At 36.9% G+C, this 25,382-nt stretch overlaps 1 long non-coding RNA gene across 1 annotated transcript; it reads right to left on the minus strand.

Moving 5' to 3' along the window:
- Positions 1 to 9,958: 9,958 nt before the first annotated feature.
- Positions 9,959 to 13,838, minus strand: LOC145721105 (uncharacterized). Its single transcript, XR_014144570.1, has 3 exons — positions 13,750 to 13,838; positions 12,922 to 13,051; positions 9,959 to 10,160 (listed from the first exon to the last, which is right to left on the minus strand). It is a non-coding gene; the product is annotated as an uncharacterized LOC145721105 (long non-coding RNA).
- Positions 13,839 to 25,382: the final 11,544 nt, after the last annotated feature.

Raw genomic sequence — 25,382 nt, forward strand, 5'->3', positions numbered from 1 at the left:
ATTGGTGGAATAAATGAATATTTGAGGTCAGTTATCTTGGTGACCAGATACTTGTGCCTTCCAGACTCAGTATTTCTTTGCCCTTGATAGTGCTGTACAAAAACTCGGACGTTCTTGGTCTATGACCACACCCGCCCCTTTTTTAGACTTCACACAGACCACCCTGTTGCCACATTCTCTTTTTGCAGGCAGGTTACATAATAACCCATGACTAGCATAGAGCTTTCTTTTGTATTCAGACATATTTTCCTGGTTTTGCACACCAGTTATTTTGCTTGGACTTAGAGGTCTCCAGATAGACTCAGTTGTATATCTTTTACCCTGGGTTGCTTTTATTGAGAACAAATTTTGTTGTTTGTGATTTCTTTCTGAAGGTTTCATTCTCAGCTGGAAACATTAATTTAAATTCCAGGGCAACTCATTGTAGTCACGAATAACCTCTTTGAAAGCATTAAGAATGAGTTCAGTTCAGCTGTGAGCATTTGAATTCACATAATCAGTGTTTATTCCTTGCCACCTCCTTGTAATAAATGTTGGTTAGGTGTACAGGCCAACCCACAAAAGCCTATTTTGTTCACATGAAGCTGAAAAGTAATTCTAATAACATCATTGTACCTACATGATTTATAACCTTTTTTTATGAGAAAGTGTATCCAAGTTCAAAGCAGCTGTGAGGCTATCTGGCTGCAAGTTCCAAGTAATTGATCTGCAAACATTTTTTAAAATAGCTTGATGCCATGCTGGGGATTACGTTTACTTAGAAACATTTCATTATACTGGATAAAATGTGACAATCAATGTTGAATTAATGTTATATACAGAAGTTGGAAGTTTTTTTTTTTTTTTTAAAGATTTTATTTATTCATTTGAGACACAGAGATAGAGAGAGCACAGGAGCAGTGGAAGAGGCAGAGGGAGAGAAGAAGCAGACTCCCCGCTGACTCCCCGATGTAGGGCTCGATCCCAGGACCCTGGGATCATGACCTGAGCTGAAGGCAGACGCTTAACCATCTGAGTCACCCAGGCGCCCCCAGAAGTTGGAAGTTTAAAAGCATTAAGTTATGACCTTTAGACTTCATTTAACAGTTTTTTCATCCTTCCTTTTTTCCCCCCAGCCTGTATACAGCATTCTCTTCTTTTGTGCCTATATCACCTGGCTAACAGATCAGATACTAGGGTTGGCCATTTTAACATTTAAAAGCTTAGCGGTTTTGTTAACAGAAGGACAGAGAATTTATCACAGAATGGCAAAGGGCTATTTTTGTGGCCCTGATTTTGTTTGCCAAGCAACTTCTTAGCAGGGTAAATGAAAGACAGGCGATGCAGTTAAGCTCTGAATTCTGGTCTGGAACATTGACAAAGATAATCTATGTTCTTATTATCATGATGTTGTAACTGTGGTCCTTTAGAGTCACAGAGTGACCTCTAGGAAAAAGAAACCACTTCCTTCTCTAGAAAAGTGAATAGACTTCTGGATCTCATAATGGCCATGAACAGTATGTGATTAGAATATGTGATGTCCTTGGGGAGATTCAGCAACTTTAAAAGGATTTTGTACTTGTCTCTTTGTTCTCTTTAGCGTCCCTCCCATAATTTAACAATCCACATTCTGGTAGTTGACCATTATCAAGAGAGATAGGAAGAGGGAGGCTTTGCTCCTATTTTAGAAGTATTTGCCTTTGGTAGTTTATGAAATCTTAGTTATCTCTGATGCTGTTTGAATTTTATTATTTACTCTACTGCCACATTTTGGCATCCATGTATTCTACCTCAGATATTTGTGTATTTCCCTTCTCTGTCCATTGTTTCTCAGACTGGCATCTATAGATACCTAAATCTTTGAGAACTTGTTTTTGGCTATCCCTGAGTATAAGGAGAATGTTTAGATGTTCCATTTGATGAGATAAGGTAATTGACATAAAAAGTTCTAGATTATCTGGATGCCCATTTTCATTCTTTCTTAAAAATTTTATTTATTTGATGGGGCACCTGGGTGGCTCAGTCGTTAAGCTTCTGCCTTCGGCTCAGGTCATGATCCCAGGGTCCTGGGATCAAGCCCCATGCCGGGCTCCCTGCTCGGCAGGAAGCCTGCTTCTCCCTCTCCCACTCCCCCTGCTTGTGCTCCCTTTCTCGCTGTGTCCCTCTCTGTTAAATAAATAAAATCTTAAAAAAAAATTTATTTATTTGAGAGAGAGAGATAAAGGGAGAGAGTGAGCACACACACAGGAGCAGGGGGAGGAGCAGAGGGGATGGGAGTGGGACAAGCAGATGTGGCACTGAGTGCGGAGCCCAGTGCGAGACTTGATCCCAGGACCCTGAGATCATGACCTGAGCCTAAACCAAGGGTCTGACACTTAACCAACTGAGCCACCCAGGTACCCTGATGCCCATTTTCTGTTGAGTTTACATTTACATTGGAACAGAGTGAGTCAATTGACATCAGAATAATTAATGCTAAAGTTTTGCCTTAGTTTGAATTGAGAAAAGAGTTGAGAGGATTTAATCATCAGAAGTTGCTGGTATAAGGATCTGAAATATAAAGAATATGTACCATACTATGTTTATTTTGCATATGAATGTACTGGGTGATTGGGTAGATTCTATCTTTGTACAAATTGCAGTATTTATTTTTTTTGTTTTGCATTTCAATGAAGTTATGTTCATAAGCAATATTTTAACAACATTGGTATTGCATTTTAGTGTACTAATATATTTGTCATGTAAAATGACCAATTGGTTGTCAAAGATAAGTTTGCTGTTAAAAAGGGAAAATAAAAATTAATCAATGGTCAAAATATGCTCAAAATAATAATAATCAAACTAGTAGTAACTGACATAAAACATATAAGTACAGCTTTCCGCTAGTTTGCTCAAGGTTGACAACTTAGTTTTGTAAAAAATTATATATCACATTAAATTAATGTAGTTAAATTGATTGGTAATTGTTTTATAATTTTGGTTAGAGGAAATTTCTCCACTCTTCTTATTTCTGTGTAGATAGATACTCATTAGAGAAACACTCCTGACATCTTGTTGCAACCTCCATCTTGGCCATGGAGGAGAAGAATAACCTGGTTGGAGGATGATAACCATTGATCCATTATAGATTATGGCTATTCTGTAGAGCTAGACTTTCTATGAATCAGTTGGAAAGGCTGGACAAGCATTGGACTTGAAGAGTTAGGGCAGGGAATGCTTATCCTAATACTTAGCCAAGTTCTTTAATAGCCTTATCAGTATGAAAGATGATATTTTGATCTCCATCTTTCTTTTTTCTTGGTTAGTTCTCATCTTTGGAGGGAGAGGAATTAATCATTATCAAGCCTGTCAAACCCCAGTTTTTTTCATTCATTTATTTTGTAAATTTGCTTTATTTTTATGGTTATATGGGAGCAATATGCAAAGGATTTCATTCCTTTTTAATGTTATGCAAATATAAGCAAAATTACAATGAAAATAAGTTAAGCCAACACCAAGAATCCCTGAGCATGCTTTTCCTATAATATGCATTCATATATCACATAAGTTACAGAAAATCTGAGATAAGAGAATCATCCTAGCATACCCAAACTCAAAAATAAAAAAGGACTAACACAATTTTGAAATTTTAACTAAAAAATAAAGTCAATTTGAAGAAGTATTTTTAGAATATGATAGTGATGATAGTAGTTTAAAAATTTTCCTGAATTCACCATAAAAGAAAAAAAAAAAACCAACCAGGATAGCAGGCCTCAATCCTATAGACATTATCTGTAACAAAAAAGTAGCTGACAAGGTATGAATCCCCAAATACAGTCAATAGCAGTAAAACCTGCATCATTACAACCTCTAGATGTGACTACCCAGTTCCTGTCAATATGGCATAGGGGCATCTTAAACCCCACTACGGGAATACAATCATCATATTCTGGACTGTGGGAAGAAATTCTACTGAAGAAATGATACCTTTAACAAGTAATGGAATCAAAAAAAATAAAGAGACGTCAGAGACATATTAACATTTTAGCTGATTATGATCTATAGATTATATTAGGATCTTCATTCAAACAAACTATAAAAAATAAAAAAAATTTAGAAAATATGAACATAACTATTTATATTAGGGAATTATTATTAATTACAAATTTTTAGATGTGATACGTGTATTGTGGCCATTTTAAAAAGAATCCCTAACTTTTGGAGTTGCATAATGGAATATTTACAGATAAAATAATATGATGTCTGGTGTGAGGAAATAAAATGAGGTATAGATGGAACAAGACTGGTCATGAGTTAATAATTTTTGAAGCTGAATGATTGAGATTCATTATAGTATTCTTTCTATTGTGGAATACTGAAATTTCCTGTAATAAACATTTTTTAAAAATCCACTGAGAGAACAAAGAGATGCTTAAATGAGACTATAAGGACCAGAGGATGGACTATAAACTCAAGAGAAAGTGAAGGAAGGCCAAAACAGATTTTAAAATCTTAGATATCTAGTAGAAATCATTCTGGTTTTGTTCAAATATTATGGCTCCTAGCAATCTACAATAGCAGGTAATTTCAAAGTCCTTTCTTTTTGACTTTGTAATATATTTGTGTCTTGCACTTAAAAAAGTCTGTCTGACAGATTGGCAACTCTCTTGACATTTTACCAAACCAGGGCTTCCCAGCATGGGAGATGAGAATGGATTACAGGTTTGCTTTAGCTTTTGGAGTGGCTGAGCCATCTAATCTCCTGGACTAGGACTTTCAGCTTTATTTTTTAATTATTTATTTACTTATTTGACAGGCAGAGCACAAGCAGGCTGAGCAGCAGACAGAGGGAGAGGGAGGCAGGGGGAAAAGGAGGCAGAAGGAGAGGGAGAAGCAGACTCTCCCCTGAGCAGGGAGCCCGATGCGGGGCTCGATCCCAGGACCCTGGGATCATGACCTGAGCCCAAGGCAGACGCTTACCCGACTGAGCCACCCAGGTGCCCTTAGGACGTTCAGCTTTTGTTGTAAGCAGCTTCATCTTTTTGCCTTAATATATTATACAGATATTATAATTTCTTACATGTGTCATACCCTAAAGATTCTTGGAAAGCACTAAACTAAATCGTAAACCTGACTTATTATTCTCTCTACTTAGGAACTATTCAGAGTGGTCAGTGTCTTTTTTTTCAAACAGGGGTACACACTTCAGGAAGGAGCAGATGCCAGTCTGTCAACCAACACATACTTAGTGATTTCCAAGAGATGGGGGGTAGGAGAATATGTACTTTGCCTCACCATCTGTTCTTTATAAAAAAATCCCTTTATTTCTCCACTGACTCTTATGTTGCAAATTCCACTGACACTGATATTACAGAAGTCACCTGTGAACTCAATCAGTGGTCATTTAATAAACATTTACTGAGTGGCTAACAAATATCTGGCTCAGGGCTGGGTCCTGGAGGTACAGAGGCGAATCTGTGAACCATGGTTCTTACTCCCCTGTTCTTTTCTTAGGACTCAGTCTGTTTGTCCTCAGTGCTAAATTTGACATCTGTGACCTCTGCTTTATGGAAACTTCATCATTATTGGAGTTCCAGATGGCTCCTTAGACTCCCTCGGGCCCCAGCTTATTCCATCTCTCATATAATTCACCAATTGCTGCTGCCTGTGAGGAAATACAGGCATTCCTAACGTTATCATCTCCTATTAATTTACCAGTAGTTGACCATCCTACTATGTTCCAGGTTCTGGGAATCTTGCTGTCCAGTGGGAGACTGTTCAACACTGTACAAGTATACACAAGGAACAGAGGGAGTTTTGGACAGCACTGCAAGAGAGGGCTTCACAGAATGTGAAAATTAGGCTGAAGGATGACAAACAGAGTTGGGTTAACATTTTCCTTCTACTGACCCTCCCTTCTGTAGGTAGCTGGGGTTAGCAACAGAGCACTCATTTATTTATTCATTCATTGAACAAATATTTATTAAGCACATACTATGTGACAGGGATTTAACAGGTGAACAGGCACCATCCAAGGGAGACAACATGGTGAATACAGATGATGTGGGTCAGGGATGGGGAGTGGAATAGGATCAGACATTCACAGATCAAGTCCAAGTGGGGGAATGGGAAGCCCGGTCCGATTCTGGGTTATAATGAGATAACTTTGGAAGTATAGATAGATAATGCAGTTAAATCACTTTATATTTTAGGTACATTATGCACCATTTACATGGGTTCGCATCCCCCATGTATTATTTGTGCAAAGCTATCCTTTCTGTGCCTTTGTTTTCATATTTGTAAAATGAAGATAAAGGTAGCCACTCTTAAGATTTTGGGGAGTATTAAGTATAACTTAATCTCCCTAAAACTCAAGAACTTTTGTCACCGGGAGGTTGCTCAATAAATGTAACTGTTTTAAGTTTGGGGTTTTGAACTAATGTTAGTTGTGGCATTTCTGAAAGGATGAAACAGCAAGGTGTGTGTGCGTGTATTGTAAGTACAAAGAGTTCAGGAGCTTACAGAATGTCATAAATTAATTTATGAACCACTGATAGTAACAGATGTTATCATGAAGAATCAGTTGTCAGTTTCCAACAGCAGGAAGTACATCCAAGAATGTTGGAACTCCACCCTCCAGAGGGAGGCTGCATGGTTTCTGCACATTTGTCAGTAGCTGACTGAAATTTACTCCTGATAATTTCTGAGGTGGTATTTGTATTAATTTATTTGTTTTAAGTTTTAGTCACTAGAGTGCCCCACCAAAGACCTGCCTTTATTACATTTTTAAAAATATGAATTTCTGAGTCTCTTAGTATGAAAGGCAAGAATTCCAGTTTACTTTAAACTTGCTTATAACTAGTGACTTTTTTCATCATCTCAAGGAAATGCTTCCATAAAGGCAATGAGAGCCTTTAGGCCTTATCTCTATAACTTTGACTGCTTTCATTAGAGATGGTAAAAATGTGAGTATGGTTGTGGGAAGGATTTGAGAACTAAGACAGGTCACATATATCATAAGATTAATTTTAGACTAGATATTTTTTTCATTCAGTGCTCACTTTCTCCATTTATACAGTATTATGCTAAGATTTAAAATATCCATTAAACTTTTGACCACAGAGATAGAATTATTTCCCAAGAGGATTGATTTGTTATGCATTAATATTCTTCTCCCAGCTGAATAAATTTCAGAGGTAGACCCAGAGATATGGTTTACATATCTTAGCCATGTCTCCAGAACCAAAATATTTATGTTCTTTTTTTTTTTTTTTTAAGATTTTATTTATTTGACAGAGAGAGACACAGCGAGAGAGGGAACACAAGCAGGGGGAGTGGCAGAGGGAGAAGCAGGCTTCCCGCAGAGCAGGGAGCCCGATGCGGGATCATGACCTGAGCCAAAGGCAGACACCCAATGACTGAGCCATCCAGGCGCCCCCAAAATATTCATGTTCTTGGATGTTATTTTGTCCTCAAATCATGTCCCAGAATGCCCATAATAGCACATTCTACTCTTTATTGAGCACACAGTTATTTTATCAAAGGATATAATTTCTTAATAGTCCTCTACTAAGCCCATCACCTCTCTTACCATTAGTCAAAAAAAAAGGCAAAAAGTTAAAGAATAGACAAGCAAAAAAATTACTTTCTAGTTAGAACGCAGCAAACTCATCCAGAGGATATTTGGACTTAATTTGAAAAAAATAAAAAAATTTCCATCTGGGTGCGTTGATGGCATCCCTCTGTAAAAATCTTTGGAACTAAAAAAGAAAATCAGTAAAAAAGTTACAATACACTAATTCATCTATCAAATCATGAATAACTAATTTATTGATTAGTCTTTAGTGGGGAGAAGGACTTCATTTTCATTTTTCCCATGTAGATCAGACTATTTAAAGATTTTATTTATTTATTTGACAGAGAGAGAGATAGCGAGAGCAGGAACACAAGCAGGGGGAGTGGGAGAGGGAGAAGCAGGCTTCCCGCCGAGCAGGGAGCCCGATGTGGGACTCGATCCCAGGACCCTGGGATCATGACCTGAGCCGAAGGCAGACGCTTAACAACTGAGCCACCCAGGCGCCCTAGATCAGACTATTTAAGCAAACTATGAGCAGTAAGATGAGGATCTTATTGTCACCTTGCTTAATTTAGAGCCATGAAAGATTATCAGAGAGCATAGTGATAGGTAGCAATATGTTGTGACCTGGGTGGGTCCAGGTGTAGGCAATTTTAATGGTCTAAAAGCCAGGTAGTTAAGAAAGAGAATATGCGGGTCAGGAGATCTCAAATTAGAGGAAGGACCATGCTATGAGCGTGATGTGCAAAGGCAGCTTTGCAGCCCTGGGATGTGCTCAACATTGAGATCCTGGACAGAATATTTAGACCCAGGAACAGGAGGCAATAGCAGGGAACCTAGCTATCAGAACTGGGGCTCAAGGTCAAGATTTACTGTAAAGGAGAAGATAGAAGCTTGGCAATTAGGGTAGACCTAGAGTCAGTACCCTTCACGTGGCAGACTAATTTGATCTCTTTTTAGTATGCTTTCAATCTCCCTATAACTAAGGTCAGACTTGGTCTCAGTCTGGGGGTGGGGGGCGGCTGGACCACAGCCTGCAGGTAAGAGTTAAGATATAAAGCTTTCTCATTGATGATTCATCCCCTGGTGAAACACAGTTCCTCTTCGCTCTCATATGAACTGGCCTGTTAGTTTAACTGCTAACTAACGTACAGCATAGTGGTTAAACATAGCAGTTCTAGTATTAGATCCCTTTACTAGCTTTGGGATCCAGGTCAGGTTATTTAACCTAAACAATGAAAATAAGAAAATATTTCACAGCCTCGTTAGGATTGATGTAAAGTAGTAGGCATAATTCCTGGCACATAGCTCATTAGAATTTGTACTTTATTTTTAATTCTAATTACCAGGTATAAAAAGAGGTCTTTAAGTTTGCCTGAAGGATTGATACTCGGCCACCAGTTGACAAACAGTCTTCTTTCATCTGACCAGACACTCTGTAGGCTACCCTTTGCCTCTCTCATTGTGCCTGTCAGCCTGGCTGAACTGTGTGACAGTTCTGTAAGAGGTATCAATAAAAATCCTGTGATAATGCTTACCAAGAAATAAAACATCTGAAATCCTATCTCTAGAGATCTGTTTAATATATTAATCAATTTTGCCAAAGCTCTGAATATGACATTCCATTCTTGAATATAATTTAATATGGAGATTGTGTGTGTGTGTGTGTGTGTAATTCTTTTTCTTTTTAGTGAGAGAAAGAGCGTGAGCTGGTGCACATGCACAAGTTGGGGGGGAGGGGCAGAGGGAGAGGGAGAGAGTGGATATTAAGCAGGCTCCACGCTCAGCGCAGAGCCAGACCCGAGGCTTGATCTCAACCCTGAGATCATGACCTGAGCTGAAATCAAGAGTCAGTTGCTTAATGGACTGAGCCACCCAGGCACCCCTGTGGATATAATTCTTTTGTTCAAAACTGAGAATTGGGGGCGTCTGGGTGGCTCAGTTGTTAAGCGTCTGCCCTCGGCTCGGGTCATGATCCCGGGGTCCTGGGATCGAGCCCCGCATCGGGCTCCCTGCTCGGTGGGAGGCCTGCTTCTCCCTCTCCCACTCCCCCTGCTTGTGTTCCCTCTCTTGCTGTGTCTCTCTCTGTCAAATAAATAAGTAAAATCTTTAAAAACAAAAAACAAAAAAACAAAACTGAGAATTGTAGTAAGAATAAGATGCAAGTATGCTTTTAAAAAAAGAATAAATGAAGTTAAAAATTGTACTCTTAATAGTTACTGTTTTGGTTTCATGGTTAATTTTATGGGAAAAACCTACATATGTAATTTGTAAGTTTTTATCTAGTTCCTTCCTCATTGCTTGTCAAACTCATTTTTTTTTCAAATTTATAAGTGCCAAATTTAGCCACATTTCAGAAAATGTAAATTAAAAAAAATTGCTGACTACACACCAAATTATTTAGGACTTTGAAATTACTTTCAGAAAAATGGTTGTTTCTGAGTAATGAAATAATGTTTATGAGTAATGAAATTGCATGTGCAATTTATTGAAGAATTGATAATAATTAATGACAAATAATGAAACACAGTAAAGAGATTCTGGCCTCAAATAATGTACAGTCCTTAAAATGCAGTTGTGAGCAGATACCTCCGTAAGTTCGGTGTTTCAGGTGATGCTGGGTTCACTGCGAGAGTGGGAAAGAAACAAAGAACAGTGGTGGTTTAACCATACCTTACTTAATACTTAGATCAAAGAGTTATTAACAATTCCGAACCATAGCAGCTTTGTAATCCTGTGCACTCAGTGAATAGATTGCTGGAGTAAATCTCAGTTCGCTTAGTGTCTAGAGAGGAGAAAAAAGCAGCTATTTAGCCATTATAGTTTTCAAAGGAGGACAGAATGGCAGTGTTAATTGATGTGGAATTTTTCTCCACCTTCAATCAATCAGCATGCTTCATTGAATACTTACTGTATACAAAGAACTGTGGCAAAGTACGGTATATTAAGCATTGTGGAGGGATATAAGAAAGTACCATATAAGCATTTTTATCACATTTCAAGCAAAGAAAATCTTTCACATGTAGCATCTTGTGTGATCTTGCACCATCCCTGTGAGGAAGGAATACAGATGTTACTATTTTTTCCACTTAAGACATCTTGGGGTTTTTTGAAATTAAATGATTTGCTCAATCATCTGCAGGCCTGGCATCTGGATTTGCATCTTCATATACACATATGCACCCATTCAAAAATATTTATTGAGGGCCTACTATGTGCCAAGTACTGGTGCTGTGATAAAAAGCCCCTACTTTCCTGGAGCTCACATTTCAGAAGGGGAGATGGGAAAATAACACTTCCAAGTAGAAAATACTCGGCTCGGAGCACCTGGGTGGCTCAGTTGGTTAAGCATCTGCCTTTAGCTCAGGTCATTATCCCAGGGTCTTGGGATTGAACCCCACGAGGCTCATGGCAGGTTCCCTGCTCAGTGGGGAGCCTGCTTCTCTGTCTCCATCTGCCATTCCACCCCCTCCCCCGCCCCGCCGCCGTATGCTCTCTGGCTCTCTATATCTCTCTGTCAAATAAATAAATAAAATCTTTGAAAAAAAAAAGAAAAAGAAAAGAAAATACTGGGCTCTGGATAGATGGTGCCGATGCAAGTGAAAATGCACTGAAAATTCAGAGAGGGAAGTACTTTTCACGCTGGCAGGGAAGACGGTGTTTCTGCTTGGTTTTGAAGTTGTGGGGGGGCAGGGGGTGCGGGGTGCTCCCCTTCAAAGGGAAGGGGAGATGGCAGGGGCATCAAGATAGAGCCCAGGACTATAGGATAGGCAGATCAGCTGGCTAGAGGCAGCAAAGATGCTTGGAGAGAAAAATTGGGAATTACGTCCCAGAAAGCCAGGCACAAAGTTTGAGCTTTATGAGGTAAGGGATCATTGAGGGTTTTTAAGCATTAGGGTGATCTCAAAAAAAAAAAAAAAGGAGATTAATATGGTAGAGTGTGATGTGTGTAATGTAAGGTGTGAGATGAGAGACGAGAAACCGGTTTCTTAATGATCACTTTAAAACATTTCTCTTCTAAAATTAACTATGTTATATGTTATATGAAGCCATTAGTAGAATTAGTAGAAGGGTGATCACAAAACTTTCCTAAATCGTTCTTTGGAAAAATATAAAAGACATTAAAAATATTTTGGGAATTAATTAGGAATTTAATATAGAAGAACTCTTTTAATTGAGTATGTGAAAATAAATAATTCTCTTTGCTATCAGGATTTTTTTTTCAGATTAATGTTCAAGACCTGTATTTTATAGAAGTATTGAGTTCTATAAATATGTGCTGGGGCTTGACATGATACTTCATAAATAGAGCTAGAGATTTTGTAAAATTCTGATTATTTTCTCCTCCATATTTTATTCAAGGATATTCTATGTAAATTGATTTTTCTTTGTATTTTATTTTTGATCTTCATCCTTTTGCAGTAGATTTATTTTCATATACAGTCAAAGTAGTTCAAAAATTGATATAAAGTGGACTGGCAGGATGAATGTCTTAGGATTTAAAGAACAATGTAGATGAAAAATTTTGTTATATATCCTAAACCTTCACCTTTAACTTAAATCACTTAATAATTACTTCACTATTGTTTTTTTCTAGATTTCCCTACTATTAACCAGTATATACACAGTACAAGTTTTTTTTAACCATAAACATTTCTTTATATAATTAATGCCATCAACCCTTACAAAAATATAGTTAACTAAAATATAGTCTCTAAGAAGTTGTTAGTATCTGTTGCTTAGGATTATAAAGTTTCTTAGGAATATCACAGCACACGATGGAAAAATACTTAGTATTTTGTCAAATGATTGAAACAAATATTAACGTTTACATATATATTACATATACATATACACACACATATATATACACAAAATTTTATTGTTAGGTTGAAACTTATTAAATTAGAAAAATAAAATCAATATATTGATTTATTTAAATCTTTTTATATTAGTGTCAGTGCATAGGCCAAATTCTTCAGGGTTCTTTTCAGTAAATTATTTCAATTACTGGTGATCAGAATTCCCAAAATATATGATCTTAAAGCTGTTCATTAATAAATTTTTATAACACAGTTTACATATATAGTTATTAATCACTGTTATCTGTATTCATACAATTTGCTATGTTTTCATGGTTGGAAATGATAGTCTGTAAGTATATTTCTGTGTGACATTTTCAAATTAATGTAATTAGCAGAGTTTTAAAAAATTATAAAGTCAATATGAAAAAATTTAGAAAATACTTAAATAATGAGAATAACTAATTAATGAGGGGTTATAATGTGCCAGGTATTATCTGAACTCTTCATACACTTATCTTCATGCATACTCTGTAAGATAAGTATTATAATTCTCATTTTAGAAATGAAGAAACTGAGACTCACAAAAGGGATACTATGATTTCCTCCTTCCCCTTGCCCACCAGTCTCCCACCAGTGTTTCCATCAGCTGACCCAAGCCAGACGTGTCCGGTCAGGAGTTCCCCGGAAATGCAGTATTCAAAGTTCAATACCCCTGAAACAGACCAAACCAGGAGAAGGGAAAGGAGTAGATCCCAGGACAAACAGGCCCAGGACTAACATGTACCTACTGTGTAACAGGCACAGTTGTATGCTGCTTTTCCCCCTCCTGGTATTTCCAAAGTATCATATGAAATTTACTCATCATTCATTTGTTTAACAAATCTTAAGTACTTGCTAGATGAATGCGATTCAAAGACACATAAAATCAACAGCTTAGTAGAGGAAGAGACAAATTCATAAATAAATAACATATGCAAAACATAAATGATATAAAGTATGTATAAAGAGTGTTACAGAAGAACAGATGAGAAAAGTTTTAATTGGGACCAGAGGAAGCAGAAGTGTGAAAAGCTATAAAGAATGTGATTTGAGCTGGGTTTCGAAAGAAGGAGATTGTCTGGAATCCAGTTAGTTAGGCATTCAGGCACAGGGAAAGCATGAATACAGTGAAAGATTTAAAGGGAGTTGTTTATCAGGTACAGTGACTCAGCCCTTACAGCTGGTGTACAAGGGATATGAAAGAAAATGCAAAGAGAATGGTCAATTGCCCTTTAGCCCAAGGTCACTTATGTATTTGAAGAGTATCGATTCCTAACCAGAATTAAGGACTGTTTACTCCCTAGGTTATTGAAGATGAGTTGTATCCATCTTCTTTCCGTTCTCATTGCTTGCACACACCAGCACACCTACCTCCCAGACCATAGTTTTGGCAGAGGTTGTGTTCCTTTGACTCAATCTTGCCTCCAGCTCTTTTCAGGTTTCAGTAGCACTGTACCACTCCTCACTGGGCCTAGAGGTAGAACAACAGCAACTGTTGCTAGTCCTTTGGTGCTTCACCATTCCTTACCAGTTTTCTTAACCCTGCCTGTAGCTCTGTAAAATGTGTCCCTTCATTAAATGCTCTTAAATTAAGCCCTGTGAGTGTGTTCTCCATTTGTGTTTTGGATACTGGGCTACACGCTGCAGTCCCTCCTTCAGGACTGATGAATGGCTTTCTGCTTTCTTAGGAATTGCCCTTCGTCAGCGGCCCTCACGAAGGTCCTGTCTGTTTCCTGGAGCAGCCTGCATCCAGTGACCGATTGATGTGCGGGAAATGAAGGGTTTGGTCCTTTGGACCCAGCAGGGGACAGTCATAGGATTGTTTGAGACCTCTTTTGGGACTGCACTGAAGCTCATCTTCTCCCCCTGCCAGACCTGTTCTTTGTCCGCACTTGCACAAATACGGATGTCGAGAGTGCTCCCCAGTAATTATCTGGAATGCTGATCTCAGCCTCAGCGTTCACTCCACAGAGAGCCCAGTTTACAACACTCATTCTTAAAAAGCATGTGTGCTGCCAATTCTTGTTAAAGATCAATTGACTTCTCTTGCCTGTAGTTACCAACAAGACCCACAATGGACATAGCTTTGTTTTTGTACCTTCCCAGTTCATTTTCTTGGGGTCCCTTATGGTCTTCTCATACTTTTAGGTCCGTGTGCACTCATGAGGAAAAATGAGTGAAAAATACTAATTAAAGGTACCCAGACTACCAATTTATGCCTACCTAAGTCAAGTCAGCAAACATTTAAAAATATATCATCCAGCATTGTTGAAGTTGTTGTGGCACAGATGTATTTATACTCTGCTGACGGCATTGTTAATAAAAATAACTCTTGAGAAAAATGGCGTATCATACAGCATTATGCTACTTGGCCTAACAGTCATTTTCCTGAGAATGTATTCTTACACAATTAAAAGGAATAACAAAGCTATATGCACAAATTATCATCTTTGTTGACAGAAGAGGCTATTGCTCAATATCTGAAACAAAATACTGAATTTCTTACTTTTTTAAGGAAGGGAGAGTCTTGCTTTTTAGGCACAGGCCTTTCTGAGCAAAGCATGAATCTGATTTTGTAAGATTTGGGGAAGCATGAAGTTTAAGTATTTGGGTGCCTAAAACAACATGGAACTGTTTTTTTTTTTATTTTTATTTTTTTAAAGATTTTATTTATTTATTTGACAGAGAAAGACACAGCGAGAGAGGGAACACAAGCAGGGGGAGTGGGAGAGGGAGAAGCAGACTCCCTGCCAAGCAGGCAGCCCAATGCGGGACTCGATCCAGGGACTCCAGGATCATGACCTGAGCCGAAGGCAGTCGCTTAACCAACTGAGCCACCCAGGCGCCCCTAACATGGAACTGTTTAATGATTGGTTGACCCGTGGCTGTAGAAGCATGGTTACCAGTCAGTCAGCTGATGGGCTGACTTTCAAAAGTGTGATCACTGAAGCGAAGCTGCTTTCATTTGGCTGACTTTCAGAATCCTGAGGTGTCTTTAATTGGCTGACTTTCAGAAACTTGGTTATTGAGGTGAATTGTCATTGACCAATTAAGTAAGTATAAACTTGGCTGGGTTACTACTTATTACCATGGCACTGAATAATCAGTCTTTCCCTAGAAATGTAGGAATTTTTTATTCTCAGTAGCATAGTGTGTAACAGAAATCTGGATATAATCTCAATGTCTAATAATGAAGATATAATGAAATGTTATGCTGTCAATAACTGCTATTAATATTGAAAAGCCACATAGTGAAGTGTTTACAACATAAGGGTAGGTTAAACAAGGGATTTAAAATTGTATTTTCTTGTTGACTGGTAACTACTTTGAAAAAAAAATGATGTATATGTGAAAGGATCAGCCCATGGGTAAAGAATGACATTTTTCATGTTTATGTAGGTTTGTATGGTATATACACACATACATGCAATGTTTTTCAAAAAGTCTGTACAAGAAAAGTAATCTAATAATGCAACAGATTATAGGAGTGTTTGAATTTTAAAAGAGAACATTGAAGATCAAAATGCCTCTAAGATGCAAATGAACTAATTTAGACCATATGAATGGAAAGAACATTGAACTTGGAATTAAGGTCCTAATTGGAGTCCTTAATTTGTATTACATTGTTAGTTTTCTGACCTTGGACAAACCATTTGCCCTTTCTGAGCCTCATTTGCTCATCTGAAAAGTGGGACTAGAAATTATCTACTTTATGGAGTTAAGAGAATTAGCTGAGACTCCTTTATGAAAATGCTTTGTAAACTGTAAAATGCTATGCAAGCTCTATTATTAACTCCCTTCTTTTCACACTTAAGTATCTACACCATGGATAACTCAAAGCCAAGTGCTAAAAATATGAAATAAAATAAAATCATAAATTTTTTTGAAAAATAAATGTTCTGTAATATCAAGTATGTTTAGAATTGAAGCCAAGGAAGGCACATGCTGCTGCTGGAAAATATTTGTCCTTTTAATGATGTGCCAGATAACTCAGCATCTGACTGAGAATTGGCTGGGGGAGAGACAGGGACAGTCTTCCTAGAACATTCCAGCAGCCTCCTATTGGGTAGCTGCTGATATGGTGGGGGCATTTCAGAATAGACACATTGCATTAGCATATGGGCTACAATATGCCTTTACTCAGAAGTTCCATTTCACTTGGAGTCATTGTGTTTAGTAGACATCTTCATGAAAAAGTTATAATTCTATGCTACAGAGTACATAACTATTGCTATGAACAACAAAGGTAGTACATATTCTTTCCTAGTGCAGAGCCTCCACTGGATTTATAATCCTACAAAAATTCAAACTTATCCCCAAACTGAATCATGCCAAGGTTGAGTAGTTATTAATTTGGCAAACTCAAGAGTTTTAAAGTTCAGCTTTCTCCAACTTTAACAGCTAATCCATAAATTTAGAAAAAATCCTATTTGTACCATGAAGAATATGAGGAGTTTAAAATTGCTGGAACTGTAAATCTTATAATGACTTGGGGAAATTCTGTAATTTAAATCTTCATGAATTTGTTTTCCCCCTGACTGGGCAAAATCCAATATCACTTTTGCTTATTTTTCAAATTTAGGTTCAATTTCCCTACTTAAACTAAAAAATTTAAAGATAATTCATTTGCCTTATGTTGCTTTGCATATGCTTGGAAAGACCATTTCTATGTCTGCTCGGATATGATTGTATGTGTGAATAAATGTGTTTGAGTACATGAAGTTGTATTTTTATTTTAATACAGTTGAGACCTAAACTTTTCTTACCCTGGAAACTTGAGAATTCTGAAATTAAATCAGTTGGTAAATTAGACACCATAGCAGATGCAAATATACTTAGTCTCAGTATTGCTTTTCTTCCTGTGGTCACTTGAGCATCCAAGCCGACTTAATCAGTTAACAAACTAGACATTGTGACATGTTGAAATAAAATATTTTCAGTCTCAGTGTACTTTTGTGGAGACGAAGTAATACTGACCAATTAAGGGATCATTGAAATCTGCTATAATCAGAGTTGAGAGAGGCATAGAGTCCCATGAGAGAGATAAGAGTTTAAGCTGATTTTAAAGAATTTGGATATATGGGGGAGGATGGACAAGCAAAAGAAAACTGTATGCAAACATCCTGAGGGGATATAGCATGGAATATTTGCATCTGTTTTGCAAGTAAATTGAAGGAGATCAAGTACTTAGAATAGAATCTAGCATGTAATAAGACTTCAGTAAATGTTCTTTGTGGAAGATGTTCATAAGTTTTTTACTTTTGATGTATTGCTAAAGGTTCCCTGAGACCAGAACCTTTATGTATGTATGTATGTATGTATGTAAATAATTACCAGCTGATGGAAATATATATATTTTTTTATGTTAATCACCATACATAATTAGTTTTTGATGTAGTGTTCCATGATTCATTGTTTGCATATAACAGTGCTCCATGCAGAACGTGCCCTCTTTAATACCCATCACCAGGCTAACCCATTCCCCCACCCCTCTCCCCTCTAGAAACCCCAGTTTGTTTTTCAAAGTCCATAGTCTTTCATGGTTCGTCTCCCCCTCCGATTTCCCCTCCTTCATTCTTCCGGAGGGGAAGAAATATATATTCTTGTAAGGATTAGTAGTCACTTCTCCTTCCTTGGTAGTTATACTTACTACGGCTCTTATAAGGATATAGTATAATTACACTTCTTTGGTGTATCATCTTCTGTGTGTCCCAGTAAAGGAACTGGCCAATACTATCTGGTGGAGCTCATTGTTACAAAACACGCCTTCTGTGTTTGAGCAACAAAAGTCTGAATTACATAAGAAATGTCAAATAGATTACATCCCTGCAATTAATCTTAGTTATTTCATTTGTTTAATATTTCAGTGTTTTAATGGATTTAAGACTGAAATGCTTTTTCATTTAGTGAAGGTCATGACAGAATTTCCAGGGTAGAGTGTACTAATAGTTGGCATCTATGCAAATTGTTTTGAGGGATTGCATGATTACTATTAAGAAGAACATATTATTTTTACTTCTCACTGTGGAAAATGAAATGTGTATTTTAGAGGTAAAACAGTTGTTCTAGGAGTCATTAGCAGATTGGATACAGCCTCAGATGGCCCATGATGTCATCCTTGATCTGATTATCTTCTTTATAACTGTCCTTTTCAGAAGTAAAGGTGCGTTGTTAAATCTTGTCTGCAGATTTTTTATGTTTAATATCCATTCATCTAGTTGTGCTTTGATCTAAAGGAAACTGTTATAACAGTAATTCCCTTTTAAAACCTAGCAAAGCCATAGAATCATAGAATTCTAGAGCTGCAAGTGTAGCAATTGTCTTTCAGAATCCCTTTATTTTGTTTTGAGGAAACCAAGGCCTATGAAAGTGTCTTACTTGCTTGAGTCCTTAGTAATTTAAACAGACTGGAACTCAGGTCTTCTGTATCAACCTTCTACAAATCAGAGATGTTTGCAATATTGATAGTAGGTATGTAATTTAAGAGGACATGACTTAAACATCTTGACAGGTGCCGCCACAAATAGGTCATTATTTTAGGTTGAGTGACCTTATTTAGATAGGTCAAGATCTTGTTTTACTATGAAAGGGAATCACCAAACAAAACAAGCCTCAAAGCCTCTTTATGCCTTTCACTCAACTATTAAGTCTGGTAAGTCATGATGCCTCCAGCTTCCTAATATCGGACAGTAATTTTTAAAAGAAAATGGTCAATATTAGATATAAACCCTCTTCATTTAACCTATGTCACCAGTTAGGGAAGTGTCTTCATCGGCACCCATCCTAATCCTGGCCCATGCTTCTGTCTATGGCTAATTGTCTACGTGCTGTAGATCTCAGTCCCCTTCTACTTCATCATTATCCTTTTGCCTTCAACCTCTCCCTTTGTATCAGCTCTTCCCTCTTCACAAACAGACTTATTCAAGTCCACTCCTACCCAAAGCAACAATAGAAATCTTTTATTTGTCATCTACTGCTTTTTCTTCTCTCTATATTATTCTCTTGGCTCTTTCTTCTCTATATATTATTCTCTTGGCTCTTTTTTTATATAACTAAATTTCATGAAGACATTGCCTACAGATGCTACTTCCATTTCAGTAATTCAAATGCACCCCTCAGTCAGTAGTGAGGAGTGAAATTGTAGTTAGTGGAATAAATAATATAGTGTTGCAAAGTTAATTATTTCTTGTAATAAATAACAATGAATAAAAACAACTCCCCCTGATAAATATATAAAATTAGTAACATAGATTAGGAGTTAGTATCACACATAATTAAATATTATATTTAAAATAGACTCTTACATGGGAGCCATCTTATAAATAAGCTACTTAATATCATTATGACAAGGTACAGAATATACCAATCCCTTGCTTAATTAATTTGTTCTTTAAAATCCTGCTGATTAGTGAAAATGCCTTAATGAAAAAATATTTTCATTAATTTTCAGGGAGAAAATATGATTGGTTTCATCATATCCCATGATACTCAACAATTTTCATAAATTAAGAAAGTATCCATTGAAAACAAGCTTATGAGTAATAATAACATGATAAAAATAGTTTGTACTTAGAATGCAATGTAATGAAGGTTTATTGTACTTCCTCAAAGACAAAGAGATGAATTAATGGTGGACAATGGTTGTGCAAGGAGGGTGTGTGGGAATCATTCTTTGGAAGGAGTATTCTTTCTGTACCTTTTTTTTTTTTTATCAGTCTTTGGGCCTTTTTGGAATTCATGGCTACCTTTCACTCAAACTGCACTTAAAAATAAAGCTATAGTACCTTTTAAATATTTCCTGATTTAGGGCGCCTGGGTGGCTCAGATGGTTGAGGCGTCTGCCTTTGGCTCAGGTCATGATCCCAGCGTCCTGGGATCGAGTCCCGCATCGGGCTCCCTGCTCCTTGGGAGCCTGCTTCTCCCTCTGCCTCTCTCTCTCTCTCTCTCTGTCTCTCATGAATAAATAAATAAAATCTTAAAAAAAAAAAAAAAAAATAAATAAATAAATAAATATTTCCTGATTTACATTGAAATTTATATTGACAATATAGTGAATATATTGAATAGCTAAATAATTTTGATAGAGAAAAATAGAGAACTTATACTAACTGATTTCAAGACAGCGTGGTGTAGGGATAAACACTAAAGACCAATGGAACGTCATAGTCCAGAAATAGTCCATATAATATATGATCAAGTAATTTTTAAACTACAGTGCTATATTAACTCAATGAGGGAAAATACAGTATCTGTAACCATTAGTGCTGGATATTTTCACATACATGTGAGAAAAAATAATCTGGACCATAGCTCATGCCATATATTTAAAAAAAACCTCGAATTGGAACTTAAACATACATGTAAAATTTAAGTATATACAATTATTTTTGTTTTTGAATTCAATTTTGTATTTAAATTCTAGCTAGTTTTAACATACATGGTAAAATATATACAATTTTTAGGAGAAAACTTAAGAAAATAATCTGTGTGACCATGGGCTAAGCAAAGATTTTTTTCTTTTTAAAGAGTTTATTTATTTATTTGACGGAGAGAGAGACAGCAAGAGAGGGAACACAAGCGGGGGAGTGGGAGAGGGAGAAGCAGGCTTCCCACTGAGCAGGGAGCCCGATGCCGGGCTCGATCCCAGGACCCTGGGACCATGACCTGAGCCGAAAGCAGACGCCCAATGACTGAGCCACCCAGGTGCCCCTAAGCAAAGATTTCTTAGAACACAAAAAACCTCCACAACATAAAATAAATAAATAAATTGGAAATCATCAAACTTTTTAGCTTTGCTCTTTAAAAGACACTATTCAGAAAATAAAACTACATGCCTCAGCTTTGGAGGAAATATTTGCAAAGCATATATCTTGTATAGAATTTGTGTTTAGAATATATTAATAACTCCTACTAATCAGTAAGGAGAAAAACAACCAGATCAAGTTACAGATAAAAGATTTGGACAAATCACAAAAGAAGTTATATGAATGGAAAATAAACACATGAAAAGATGCTCAACATTATTAGTTATTAGGGAAATGTAAATCAAAGCCATAATAAGATACCAGTACTCTCCCACTAGAATGGCTAAAATAAGAAAACAAAAAACAAAATCCTGACAATAGCAAGTTTTGGCAAGGATGCAGAGCATCTGGAACTATACACTGCTATGGAGAATGCAAAATGATTTAGCCATTTTGGTAAACAACTTGGTAATTTCTTATGAAGTTATACACTTACCAAATGACTCAGCTATCCCAGTCATAGGGATTGGAAAACATGTGTTCTTACAAATATTGTATTATACTTGGATGTTCACTTCAGTTTTGATCACAATCACTAAACCCCTGAACAACCCAAATGTTTATCAACTGGTTAATGGATAAATTGTGGTGTATTCATTCCATGGAACACCACTCTGGACTAACAATAAAACTGTTCATACATATGGTAACATGGGTTAATTTCAAAAGCATTATGCTGAATGAAAGACTCCATATGTGAAAGTCTGCATGCTATATTCTTTTATTCATATTAAGTTTTAGAAAAGGCAAAATTATAGTGACAAGAAGCAGATCAGTAGTGGCCAGGAACTAGTTGTGGGAGAACAGATTTATTGCAAATGGGCAAGAGAGAACTCTTTGGGGTGATGGAAATATTCTATATCTTGATTGTGGTGGTGTTATAGAACTGTACACTAGTCAACTTAAAGTTTGTGACTTTTTTTTTTTAAGATTTTATTTATTTATTTGACAGAGAGAGACAGCGAGAGAGGGAACACAAGCAGGGGGAGCAGGAGAGGGAGAAGCAGGCTTCCTGCCAAGCAGGGAGCCCGATGCGGGGCTCGATCCCAGGACCCCGGGATCATGACTTGAGCCTAAGGCAGATGCCTAACAACTGAGCCACTCAGGCGCCCCAAGTTTGTGACTTTTTTTTTTTTAAAGACTGTATTTATTTATTTTAGAGACAGAGCACAAGAGGGGGGAGCAGGAGAGGGAGAAGCAGACTCCCTGCTGAGCAGGGAGCCCGATGCGGGACTCGATCCTGGGACTCCAGGATCATGACCTGAGCCGAAGGCAGTCGCTTAACCAGCTGAGCCACCCAGGCGCTCCAAGTTTGTGACTTTTAATATACTATTTTTACTTCAGGTATGCTGATTTTTACAATGGCACTTGAACCCAAGCATTAATTTCATATAGACATTATATTTAACATAAAGGATAAGATTATAAAACTTCTAGAAGAACATGAAAATAGGACAATAGAATAGGAGAAGCTCTTTGTGTTTTTTAGGTAGGCAAAGATCTCAGACTATAAAACAAATGTAAATGAAAAAAATTGATAATTTGACTTCACCAATATTAAAAACTTCTCACAAAAAACACATTTAATAAACTGAAAAGGCAAGTCACAAACTGGAGGAACTATATCTAGTAAAGAACTTGTATCAATATTTAGGAATGCCGACAAAAATTAATAATGAAAATACAGTTTGATTTAAAATGTCTAATATACTTGATCAGACACTTCATAAAAGATATGCCAAAGGCAAAATAACACACGACAAAATTCTCAGCAGTACTGTTATCAGGGAAATGTAAATTGAAACCACAATTTGATACCATTTCATACCTTGTAAAATGTCAAAAGTTAAAAAAACAAAACAAAACCTGACAATACCAAATGCTGGTAAGAATTTGCAACTACTGGGGCGCCTGGGTGGCTCAGTTGGTTGAGCGACTGCCTTCGGCTCAGGTCATGATCCTGGAGTCCTAGGATCAAGTCCCGCATCGGGCTCCCTGCTCGGCAGGGAGTCTGCTTCTCCCTCTGACCCTCCCCCCTCTCATGTGCTCTCTCTCATTCTCTCTCTCTCAAATAAATAAATAAAATCTTTAAAAAAAAAAAAAGAATTTGCAACTATTGGAATTCTCATATATCTCTGGTTGGCATATAACATAGTAAAATCACTGGAAAACAGCTTGGCAGTTTCTTTTAAATTTAAATATACTCTGTGATTATATTCAGAAATTTCACTCTGAAGTAATTTCTAAGAGAAATAAACATATATGAACACACAAAAACTTGTGCAAAATACTTTTAGCAATGATATTTATAATGCCCCCAAATGTTAACAACTCAATTGTCTTTCCGTAGGAGAAAGGATAAACAAATTTTGATATATTTTTAAATGGAATACTTCTCTGCAATAAAAAGAAAAAATGAACTGCTGATAGATGTGGCAAAACAGATACAACTCAGTGACATTAAGCCGAACAAAAGAAACTAGACACAAGAGAACATATTATATAATTGCACGTATGTGAAGTTCATAACTACATATCCTGGTAGAAATTCTTTTTTTATTTTTCTAAAGATTTTTTTAAAAAAAATTTATTTATTTGACAGAGAGAGACACAGCGAGAGAGGGAACACAAGCAGGGGGAGTGGGAGAGGGAGAAGCAGGCTTCCTGCGGAGCAGGGAGCCGGATGTGGGGCTCGATCCCAGGACCTTGGGATCATTACCTGAGCTGGGGCAGAACACTTAATCAACTAAGCCACCCAGGTGCCCCAGTGTGGTAGAAATTCTTTAAAAATTTTATTAGTGGCTTAATTTCTTTATTGGAATCTGAATAGATTCTTTTTTCATTTTTGAATCTATTGACTTCACTAAGATATGATCATTATGGGTCACTTTTTCCTGGACCACAGTATGTCTTTTCATTCTTCTTCAATGTTCTTTTATTTCTGGAAAATTATCTTAAATTATACCTTTAGATATTTGCCTCTTATATTATTGCTTTTCCATTTTTCATTCCTTTTTCAAAGATACTAATTATGTGTTGCATATTTTCCTTATGTTTCTAATCCCTTTAACTCTGTTCACTTCCAAATGCTTGCTTTTATATAGGTCTGTAGCCTAATATGTTTCTAGCATCATCAATTCTCCCTTTTGCTGCTTGCAATTTGGCTTTTATTTCTATGTTGATTTTACTGTGTGCTTCCATTTCTTTACTAAGCTCTGCCAATTCACACATTCATGCCTTATCTTCTTTTGTTGTTTTACAATAGTCATTGCTTTGACAGGTATTTCTTGAGTCTCTACTACCATGTATTAAGTACTGTTCTCTCAACTGTGTCTCTCTTCTATGCGGTCTTACTTAATAGAAGTCCTCTTTCTCTCTCTTTCACCTTCTCTCTCTCTCCACACACACACACACACACACACACGAACAATTTAATAGCAGTGTGCTTGATTAAAATTTTTATAATAGTATTTTTCTGATGGTGTTCTTTGAACTAACTTCTTTCCCTCCTTCCTCCTTCCCTCCCTCCTTCTTTCTTCCTTCCTCCCTCCCTCCCTTCCTCCCTCCCTTCCTTCCTTCCTTTGCATAGATCTTGTGTTCTTTCTCTTTTGATTCACATTCACCTTTGAGTGAAGTGGGTTCTTCTTGGTCAGTTATTTATTGGAGGTTTGTATGAGGATGGAGTCGGGACTTTGTTTTAGGAATAAAAGAAATTCTCCGTTATAGGGTTAGGTATATGAGTGATTTATTTTAGACTTTATTTCTTCGCAGCCAACCTAGACTGATTCTGCAATGTTGTTTTTATTTTGAACTGTACATAGGAATATACTCTAATCTTTTCGGTACTTAGGGACTCTACAGATATTAATTTCATCCTGCAGCCTCCTCAGACAAGCTTATAACTCTATAACTTTTTGGAGACTCTTCTTTTCAAAGCTGGCTAATGACCACTTAACTTCTGTGTTCAATAATCACTGCTCAGTCCTTATCTTGCCTGATCTTTCTGTGTCGTAAGACCATGTCTATTGTGCTTCATCTTTAAAGCTACTTACACCCTTAGTTTATGTCCCTATTATCTCCTTATTTTCTTCCTAATATTTTTGAGAAATCCTTTTGGTCTTGGTACTGTCCTTCTTTCAAGAGCCTACTCCCTCCCTTGAAATTACTTTCTTATTGCCACAAGAATACATTGTCTAGAAC

Source organism: Leptonychotes weddellii, chromosome 4 (genome assembly GCF_054177405.1).
Source record: "Leptonychotes weddellii isolate Sample4059 chromosome 4, ASM5417740v2, whole genome shotgun sequence".
NCBI lineage: Eukaryota > Metazoa > Chordata > Mammalia > Carnivora > Phocidae > Leptonychotes > Leptonychotes weddellii.